General features: G+C 37.5%; 1 pseudogene; it reads right to left on the bottom strand.

The window, feature by feature from the left end:
* Positions 1–4,808: 4,808 nt before the first annotated feature.
* On the bottom strand, positions 4,809–5,218 carry LOC142839761 (transcription and mRNA export factor ENY2-like; annotated as a pseudogene).
* Between the last annotated feature and the right edge of the window lie 6,041 nt (positions 5,219–11,259).

Raw genomic sequence — 11,259 nt, 5'->3', positions numbered from 1 at the left:
ATCCTTTGTCACAATAATTTCAAAATACATTAAATAAACCATCTAGGAAGCAAATAAAAATGTAATAAATTTAATGTTAAAAACATGACAAAAATCATACTGCAGTGAAACTTTATAAATAAACTTTTTTGTGTAATCAATCTGATAAAGCATTTCCAAATTACAATAGCCTTTGTGTACCTGAAGAACAACCTGAGGGCTTATTCTAAATTATTTTTCAAGATCATAAACAAATACACTTACAGTCAGATAACTGCCAGCATTCATTCTGTACAAAAAATTTGATAGTGTCAATAATCTGTTCAATATGATACCTTTTTTTTTGCACAAGCAAACAGACAGACAAAATGTATTTATTGAATTTATGAAGACCTTTGGGCAAGAGAAAGAGCCAGTCAAAGAATCACACCCTGGTACTGAAATGAGATCCAAAGGAAAACACTTTGTCCGTGAATCTAGAGCTAGTTATAGAGACAACATCACCCTGAAGATAGAGCCAAAAAGTTAAAAACAGACAGTGAAGGAAACACACTTTGGCTCTCAAACCAGAGCCAAAAAGCCACACTCTACCCTTGTCCAAGTGAGCTCAAAACCAACCAGTATCTGAGCACAAAATCCTGCCCATGTCTCAGCTTGTTCAACTCAGGGATTGAAATCTGACCAAATCCCATTTTCAAAATCTCCTTGGAAGAGATCTGGCTTTAAGAAGCCCTATATGTGCCATATGCTCATTCAGTTAGCAGATGTCCTTTTCCACCCTGGCAGAGGAAGTCACTCTCTTCCCTCCCAAATAAATCTCTTGATTGAGATTTCTGTGAAGACCTTCTTTCACTGGAATGGATCAGAAACTCCCTAGTGGAGTTGAATTGAGACATAATCGATACTTCTACTTGGAAAGTCATTTAACCCAGAGGAGCACAGCAGCAATGGACACCTCTTTTGAGGCACTTCATTAGGGGAGTGGAGCAGATCAGTAACAGACATTTCTGCTGGGAAACTCTCTTAGAAGAATGGAGTGGATCCCAGCTGTGATGGCTCTCTCTCAGAGAGGAACATCATTACCTCATCTAGTGTGGTGCCCTTCTCTTCACAACTGTAGGTGTTTCTTGACTTCAGGGAGTAAGGGTACCTTTCCCTTCAGAACTGTAATTCTTGGGCTATGAATTTGAATGATAATGAAACCCTATTAGATTTATACTTCTCTTCAATTGCAAGGGATAAGTAATTCAGGTATAAATATTTAAGCATATGTACAAACTCCTTTTTGTTGTGATATCATCTCTATTTCAAATTATAAATGCATTTAATTTGGCCCTTTGTTCTAGAAGATAAAAGGATCACCATGAAAGTTCCATGACAAAAATTGTCAGACATGGCACCTGAAGTAGGAGCTTAAGAACTCACATCCTTAAATCTCCCGCATGAAGCAGAGAGTGGGAACTGGAACTGGTGTATGGATGTAAATTCTCATAGCCTACTCTCAGTGACATATTCCTTTCTGCAGGACAGCATGCCCTAAATCTTTCTAAATGATACCACCAACTTAGAAGGACTAATTTCTCTTACTTCAACCTTAAATTTGTTTTCTCTTTCATGAACCAATTTATGAAGAAAAACTCTGTAAGTGAGCTGTCTGATGCCTTGACTCCTATTTACAGTAATGAATGCTTGCAGGAGAAAAATGTTCATGAGGGAAATTGTTTGATTAAAAGTTTTTTTCTAATTGTTTTTATGTGGTGTGTGTGTGTGTGTGTGTGTGTGTGTGTGTGTGTGTGTGTGTGAATATTTAGATTGATATTCTGTATCCTTAGAAAATTTAGACTTTGGATCTTCTTCTGTCAGGAATTACAACAAACTGTTAAAAATCTGACCTTAGTCTTGGGAATGAACATTTCTTAGTCACCTCGCCATGGCTCTAGTGCTATAAATGTTTTAAATTCTATTTAGAACACTTTAAAATTTGCAATAGGAACAAACTTCTAAAGAAGTAATTCCTATTCATGAAAAAATTTGTTAATGATGTTAATCACAGATTTCTTTAGCTTCAAGAAAAATTATTTTTCATCATAGCATTTAAGGAAATAAATTACATACCATGTTCAGTCAAGACTGATGTAGGAGGTCATTGTATTGCGGTTTCTATTTTAAAATATTTGAGGTAGTCACTAAACTGTGCTGTATGGCAAATCCATTTAGTGAAGTTTATTTTGTAGACCTTATATTATTTCTATGACTTTTGTTCATCTTCTATTCCATCAAAACAATGATGCTCCATTTTAATCTTATTATTTTTTCTCTGACTCAATGATAAGTCCTTTAGGAACACATATTTCAACTGGACTTACAGGTGTGTCACTATAATTACAGCACACTGGAGTGTGGGTGGTCCTGATCTTGTGAGGCCAGCTTCTTCCCCATAATAAATTCATGGCATCCATAGCAATGAGGAAGTATCTTGTCTCAAAAATTCTAAAAGAAAAGCCTATCTCAAATAATGTAACTTTTGCTAATAAAATCTGGCTGGACTCAGATTGATTTCAACAAACTTTTTAGTATCTTTGCTCACATAAAAAGCTGTGATAACAATAATATAAGCATTGTAGATATTCCATTCACATTCAATCCATTGAATCATTTGACAACCATCTAGAGGGCATTTATGTCCTTCAAGTATTAAGAGATGGAAGGAACAGTGGGACACCTTTACCTTACACATTATAATGACATATGTGGGAACTGGAGAGTTGTCTCAAAGTACTGCTTCTCTTGGGTACCCGAGTTTGGTTTATAGCCCCACAACCCAGGTACCAGTGGTGATAAAAAGATGGTGTCTAATGCTCTTTGTCTGGAGGTACAGACCGCTGTGGGTACGTAGTATCAATGTTAGGCCCTGTGGATGAGTATCCAGTGTTCTAAGTGCTGAGTCTTCAGCCTCATGAGGATGTCATTGATAATAGTGAGGTAGGAAAGGCTGACATAATAAGTTTATCTTTTCCTCACCCTTCATGACCCAGAAGAACCAAAGATTGACAGCACCAGAATCTTAGACTTTGTTCTTCAGAATTTCTGATTATTATACATGATGAAAAAAGGTAATTTTGCTCTGTAAATCTCCATCTGCCTAAGTGGTTAGATGTGCCTTCTGTCTTTTGTTGTTGTTGTTGTTGTTGTTAGTTTTTCAAGACAGGACTTCTCTGTAGATTTAGATCCTGTCCTGAAACTAGCTCTTATAGACCAGGCTGGCCTCAAAGTCACAGAGATCCACCAGCCTCTGCTTCCCGAGTGCTGGGATTAAAGACATGTGCAACCACTGCCTAGGTTCTCCTGTTCCTTTTTAAATTGTTCACAGTATAATCTTGGCCTGAACCCAAAAGAAACTTAAAAATTCCATTTAATGGGGCATGCAAAATTTTTCCAGGCTGGCGACTCTTTTTCCAATTAACCACTCAAGATGCATACAGTTTTTACAGAAATTTTATTTATTAAACTTTTAATTTTGTGGAATAATTTATCCAGAGGAAGGCATATTAATTCTAGGATATCAGTATCTCCAGTTTGTAGAAAAATGTTTCTGAATCAAAAGTTCTTATTTTGGATAAGTACTTTTGTTCCCACTCCATTGTTCCCAAGGGAAATGACCTTGTTCTCATGATTAAACCAACTAAATTTTTAGATTAAACAACTCATTCACAACTAAGTCATAAAATTACAAATTTGAGTCATGGAGTCAACTTTACATTTTAGTAATAGAAAAAGGATTTGTGTGTGGATCATGGTTTTTGCCTGTATACCACAATAGGTGGAATAGTTTACTGTCTATACTTTAGGGGAAACACTGTAGGTAAACAATTGTGGAGTCACCATTATGAAATAAGACATGATTGTAGATGGATATGTGATTTTATTTTTTCCCAACATGTATTGATCCATGTCATGTAAATGATGTCAGACCAGATTTCTGTATACAATGTGGGAAGGTTAGTTGAAGCAATTAATATGGAATTTCTAAAAAGGTGCTCTCATGTACAGATATGTTCAATCTTGCTGTCATTGTTACATCCGTGAGCTATAACTGCATGTCAGGTGACAGGCCTTAGCAGTTAACATTACACATAAGCACAGGGTGAAGTAATATTACTGCCATTGCCTCAGTGTGGGAATTATTTTAACTTTTGGAAAGTCAATATAGCTATTTTTTTTCAATTATATTTTTTAAAAAAGCAATTATGACTTATAATTTTTAAATTTGAATTCCTTTAAATTTATCCTTCTCTAATCTCTTATTTTTTTTGTTACCCATTGTTTCCAGGTCATTAAGAATTTCTTTCTTGTTTTCTCAAGTTATGTTGATTATTTATTTCTGTTTAGAGCAATGCCTCCTGTAGAGTAGGCTTGCCTTACACAATGCAGTTGAGAATTCTATTGAACTCATAATCCTTCTGCTGCTCAGCACTGGAAAGAAGGTCCTTCAACTGTTTCAACACTGTGCCTTATCTGGTCAGTTAGAAAAAAATGTAGACCAGTAAATGTGTGCTCTCCTGTGTAAGAATTGAGTTCAAAAGTCATCTTTAAACCATGTGCAGTCTGAGCACAAAAAGTGATAGACAGAAAAGAGCACAAAAATTTCCATCTTTTGAAAGTAGTACACTTTAAAAATAAGTAAAGATTGATTGAAGCATGATCCTAATTAGTATTGTTTTTTTCAAAACGCATTCATAAGATATTTATTAAAATAACACATTTAGGGAAAAAAACCAATACAATGTATACATCATTACAGAAAACTGTATACCATCATTCAAAAAAGGACTTTCTTTTGGGAAATCAGTTTCTAATTTATGGCAAGTTTTACTTTCAGAAATAAACCCACAGAACAACACATTCTAGTTCACCCTTAAAGACTGGCATGCAGAGCAAGGAATGTTCTTATTCTTTGTAGGAGTTCCTTCTTTTACCCTGTCAGGTACCAGGGCTCTGCATTGGCGTGAATCAGCCACCAACTCATCAACAGTAACGTGTTCTAGTCCCTTTTCTTTAATTACCTCTTTACAGTGTGCCTTCAACTGATCCTTCCAGCCGCACTCGATTAATTTAGCCTTCAGCCACTCTTTGAGGCATTCTCTTTCTCCAGTTTCTATTAACTTTTGGTTAATCAGTGCCCTCATCTGCGCATCTTTGTTCATCTTGCTAACCACACTCTTTGGCTGTCCAGACTTAGACCCTCTGTAGCTTGGGCACTTAAGCACACAGAAAGCACTAATTAGTATTGTTAATAAAATTTCAGAGTCAGATATTGGGGAAAACCTGACAGAACAGAGAAGCAACCCAGCAGTCAAATTGACTTTTTACCTCTCCAAATCATCAGACTGAATGGGGGATGAGATCCTGTCTCCACCCACCATATATTCCTGTCTTCATCTCCCAAATGCTAGAATTAATAGCATGAGCCACTTTCTGTCAGATCCTGTCATCCAATAGTGGTTAACTCCAGCCTCTAATCTCCAGGCAAGCTTTATTTGTTGGAACAGACACAAAATATCATATTGTAATTGATATATGTTCTGGCTGGTCATTTCTAGATTACACAGACCAGGGACTTGAGAGTTTAGATAAAGAATGGAACTTATTATGGAACCAAATTTCAGAAGGTCCACTAGTGTGAACAAAATAGAACTGGATAAAATGCTATGAGCCTGCCTAAAAGAACTCTTATATTACAGGTTTAAGATGAACCAGAGTTCTTGATGGTCTTGAATGGAGGTGGGCATATTTTCCAGTACTTACATGGGGATCACAACTTTCCATTGCTCCATGATCAGGAATTCTGAGATCATTTGGTCACTTTGATAACCAGGTACCCATGTGGTGAATATCCATCCAGACATATATAATAGTCATATTGATTTTAAAAAATCAAATCAAGTATTACAAGATGAAAGAAGTTCATGTACCTGCAATTCAATGACTCCGAATGTTCAGGCAGTATTAATGTCATGACTACATGGCATCCTGGGAATCAGAGTGATACCCTCTGTCAATTTTAAAATTCAAGGTATGTGGGAAGCTGAACACACCAGCATGTGCTTCACATGTAAAAAGCCCACATTCCAGGGTCATCATCCAACAATATGAAAACAAATAAAGTCATGAATGAAGTCTCCCTCCTTTTACTTTCAGGAATTTGGAGCCACACAGCAAGGTTTACTCAGACAAGCAAACAAAAAATTAAAATAGCAGGTTGCCAAACTCCTTAGCATGTAATAACAACTGTTTCTTCTATATCTTATGGGATTTAGAGATCAAGCCTATAATGATGGCAAAGCATTTCAGTATAAGTAGGATGTTGGCTGATTAATGTCAAGCACAATACAGTTATAAATGTCAGCAAATTAGTTGAGGATATTGAGACTCATCACATACAATGAGGAATTTCATTTAGACAGGCTTCTCCTACTAAAGATTCACAGGAAATTGAATGAAAGCCACCAAGGAAAGAAACTTGTACAAATACATTATCTTTTCTGGGAGGTTTGTCATTCAATCAAGTAGATTCTGACCCTGTTCAATCAAGTAGATTCTGTCACTATCGGTTCATGGTCAACAACAGAAATTTTGCATTTCATCATTTCAAGGATGGACATTTAATGATTCTCATCTGCAATGGCCCCTACACTGTCCAAATGTCTAATGTTTCTTCTAGCACTCAAGACAATCTGTTGACAGCAACATCTTGTAAAACCTGAAAACATACAATGGCACAAAATACCATTACTATTCCAAAAGGGCAAAATGGAAACACTGTGAGGGACAATTGGACTAATGCAAGATGGAAGCAGAGCAGGACAAGCATCAAATCCTGCAGCTCTCTTCTCAGATGTATGGGCTTCAGTTTCAAATGGTTTAAATGGACCTGTTCTTGCAACTTCTCAAACATTTCTCTCTTTGGTAACTTCCACTCACTATAAGCAGCTAGATCTCAATGGAAGTAGCGTCACAACTTAGTTATCTTAACATCTTTGGACTCAAAATGCAGCCCAGGCTGTTGTGGAATATTTTAAAATATGTTATTTTGTTTATGCTGTGGAACATTTGTTTTAATGATGCAGGGAAGTACTGCACTATTTTTATGCTGCATTGGTTTAGCTCTGTGAAGTTGTGATACTTTGCCTAACTAAAATACCTGGTTGGCCTAAAATGTGTGACCAATCACATGGCAAGAAAGGATAGGAAGGGCTGGCAGGCAAAGAGAATAAATGGGATGAAAAATCTGGGAGAACAAAGAAGAAACAACAAAAGGAGAAAACAACAGGAGCCATTAATCTAGTTAGTTACACAGCAAGCCATGGAATAAGAAATAAAGAGAGGAAACAGAATAAAGATAAAGCCAGAGGGAAAAGGTAGAAAGAATAATTGAAAAACAACCTGCCTTGAAACAGGTCAAAGCAAGCTAAGGTCAGGCATTTATAAAAAAAATAAGCCTCCATGTGTGAAATTTAATTGAGAACTGGGTGGCAGTGTCTAAAAGAACACAAGAATAAAAGAAACAACCAACAACACCAGGCTTCAATGCTCACAGCTTCATTCAATAAACTCCCACTCTGTCCTCCCTGGGCTTCTGACTCTGCCAAATGCCTGCAACAATGATAAACTGTAACTATAAACTAAAAATCCACGATCTTATTCTTTCTTGTTTCCAAGACCAACACACTATTGGTGATGCTGAGAAGTTGGTTTTTATAAATGCAAAGGACACTAACATGCTTGGACCACAGGTGCAGAAGGTTCTGAATGAAGTAGTTTCCTAAGACTATGAATCACTTGGCTCATGCCTTCCCTAAATTGAAGGTTTATGTGGATAGAGTCTTACCCTTAGGGCACCTTGATAAGCTTCCACTCCAGAGCAATGGCTTTTCTGTAATGATGATAAACTCTTTGAAAATTCCTGCCTGTATTAACACATAAATGCCCTTTGAAACTATTCTTAATTTATTTCTCTCCTACCGGTTGTTTTCCACTGTGAACCTAAACAAGTCATCCGTGATAACCACTGAACAGCTTCAATATTCCATTTAAGACATTAGCCCATTACCTTTTAATTTGGCATTGCTACATTTCCAGAGCATAGGCAGAATAAGAAAAAAATTAAGAGCTAAAATATCACAAAGAGCTGGGCAGTGGGGAAAAATGCCTTTAATCCCAGCACTCGGAGGCAGAGGCAGAGTTTGAGGCCTGCCTGGTCTACAAGGGCTAGTTCCAGGAGAGGTAGGACTGTGACACAGGGAATCCCTGTCTTGGAAAAACAAAAACAACAAAAAATCAGACAAAAGAACTCAGGCTTAACTTTTTTACTGAGTTTATTTTAAAATCCTAGGATCTCAGTACCCACTTTCTGCCATTATATTTTCATTTTCCTGGTCCTACAAAAACAGTTCTGCTGACTCTTTCTTTCTTTTTTAAATCCTCTTTTATTTCTTCCTTTGGTGTGTAGGTATGAAAAATTTTCAAATACAGAAAAATAACTTGAGATAAATCTACAATAAATAGCTGTAGTGTTTAAATTCCAGTGACTATGATGAAGATACCCATGAGAACAACTCAAGGACAGAAAGAAACCAGAGGTTCAGTAGATCCAGTCAAAGATTATGCTAATGCAGAAACACAACGCCACTGTGGAGGGCTATTTTGAACTTCAAAGAAACTGTACAGGGGTGACTTGAGGTGGCACTCTTATTGACATACTTGGCAGGCCAAGTAAGTAGAAAGAACACCTCCTGTATTAGTAAATTTTCCTGCCAATAGACAGTCCTTGAGTACACAGAAGTGCACTGTAGTTCACTCACTATGATTAGGTTGTGGTTTGTCTCCTGATGAGGTGTGTTTATATATTATATTACAGCTAAAGTTATTTCCATAACAGCAGTCTTCTTTATATTAACTAGGACACATAACTCTTGAAATAAATTGTAACAAAGTTGGTAGTTTTTGTAACTATTTCAAGTATTATGAGAACCTAGCTTGGATTGTGATTTGAGTATTATTGGAGTGCACTGGCTTTGCAATAAAGTATGCAGTTGTATCTTCTACCCTGCATCCCTTGTGTTCTGATTTCTGTGGTACTACCCAGGGTCTCCATAACCGAAGTAGTTGGGAAAGAGACCCCAACAATTGGTGCCTAAAACAGGGACCCTGAAAGAATATCAGGAGTGATGGATAATAATAAAAGTAATTACCGGGTAATGGGACAAGGTAACTTTTCTCTGCTTCTGTCTATGACTAAGCATTTGCTGGAAACTCATGGCACCCATGTATCTATATCAGACTTAGAGATGTGTCTTGAAACTATCAAGGAATATAATCCTTAGTTTACCTCAGATGATAATTTAATGTATATGGAAAATTGGGATTAGGTTCAGATAAATGTGGTGAGGAGGCTGCTAACTCAAGGACAGGAATGACCTTGTGGTCAGATACTGACTGACCATCTGTGCTGTGCTTTCTTCTGCTCTGGCATTTAAGGAAGTTCTGAAAGATATCCTGGGCTGTTTGGCTGCTTCAGCATGACTGGACACAACTCCCAATTCTATCCTTTCTTCTGTTTCTTCTGACTTTTCTTTGGCCTTGAGAATCCCCTATCCAGGAACCATAGCTGACCTTGTAGGAGCAGCTCCTACAGGGGACATCCAGCTGTGCAGCTCTCTGGGGAGGAGTGTCTTCATAGGGACACCACAAATTCCAATGGTGCTGTGAGGTGCATTAAGGATATCCCAGGAGTATCAGCAGTTGCACAGTGTAAATATAAAAAAGAGGTTAGCAGCACAGCATGAAAAACAAGTAAGAAGTGACTCAAGTATAATTGTAAAATACGTCACTGTAGAATAGGAAGTAACTTGTATATAATTTTTAAGAATGAAAATAGCAAAAAGGTGTTTCTACACTTCTTATAGATATTTTTAAAGGCCGGGGGTACTAAGGAAGGACAACAACAATTGCTTCAGTTTTTGAAATGTATAGAAATGTGTGCTCCTGGTTTCCTACAGAATGAAGTATAAATCTAGAGCTTTACAAAGGTGTGTGTGAATGAATGAGTGCATGTTTTCTAGGGCTGTGTTTTGACTCTTACTACATTGCTGTTTTGTGATTATCTTTCTAGAAATATTAAGTGGTCCCAGTACCTGCTTGTCTGTCATAACTGTACATTTTTGTCTATTCACCCTTTAGATCCTGAAAGCGTTGAGACAGGCTGCCTCTGACTTTAGCCTCCTGTGAATTTTTATTGGATCAGTATGAGAACTTTGGGTCCCAAAAGGAAAGCTTCTCAAAGAGACGCAAGACACTGATCGCCTTCCTTTGTTGTTCTCTGGCCCAGAGCCTGCCAGCAGCTCCTACAGAGGGCAGGGGTTCACGTGCATGCTCACGTGGGCAGAGATCCTACAGAGAGACATGCTCATGCAAATGGGGCAGTAGCAAATTGTCTGCTTGCAGTTAAAGAGCTGCAGGGATATGAAACAAAAAAATCTTTGATTGTGTCCAGAAAAGTTAAAAGTGATCCATCACATCTGGGATGAGCTCAATTCTCATACGGGTTTCCAAACAGAAGTAACAATTGTATGTCAGCACAACTCGAGAAGTTTTGGAAGCATTCCAGTGAAAGAATGTCTTCACAGAAATGCCCACGTGAGCACGCACATGTTCCACTGCCCTCTTATTTGAAAGGGAAGAAATCTGGATTATAAATACCCCTGCCAGTGTTGAATGGGACAGGTGCATACCGAATTGACATATGGCTCATATAGGGCTTCTTAGGATCAGGGGGCATCATAGGAGATTTTGAATGAGGGAATTTGTTAGATTTTAATCCCTGATCATGAGCAAGATCACAGATGGGCTGGATTTCATACTGAAGGATTCGTTACTTTAGTGCTCACTTGGAGAAGGGTGGAATGTGGGGCTTTATTATTTGGTTGTATTTTGAGAGTGTGTTTCTTTCACTGGCACTTTTTAATGTTTGTGCTGTTTTCAGGGAGATGTTGTTTCTTTAACTAGTTCTAGATTCAGAGAAAAAGTGCTTTCCTTTGGCTCTGCTTTCAGGTCTGACGTGTGTTTCTTTGACTTGCCCTTTCTCCTACTCCTAAGGCTACAAAAAAGGTTATGCCCACTAGTTTGCTGTTTCAAACAAAATAAAAAGAGATATCATAGTGCTTGAACAGATTTTTACACTATACATTTTTATAACCAATAACTGATGTTGGTTAACTGTGT

This window comes from Microtus pennsylvanicus, chromosome 22 (assembly GCF_037038515.1).
Source record: "Microtus pennsylvanicus isolate mMicPen1 chromosome 22, mMicPen1.hap1, whole genome shotgun sequence".
NCBI classification, from domain to species: Eukaryota; Metazoa; Chordata; class Mammalia; order Rodentia; family Cricetidae; genus Microtus; species Microtus pennsylvanicus.
Note: the sequence above shows the minus strand (reverse complement) of the source record. Positions and strands in the feature narration are given on the sequence as shown.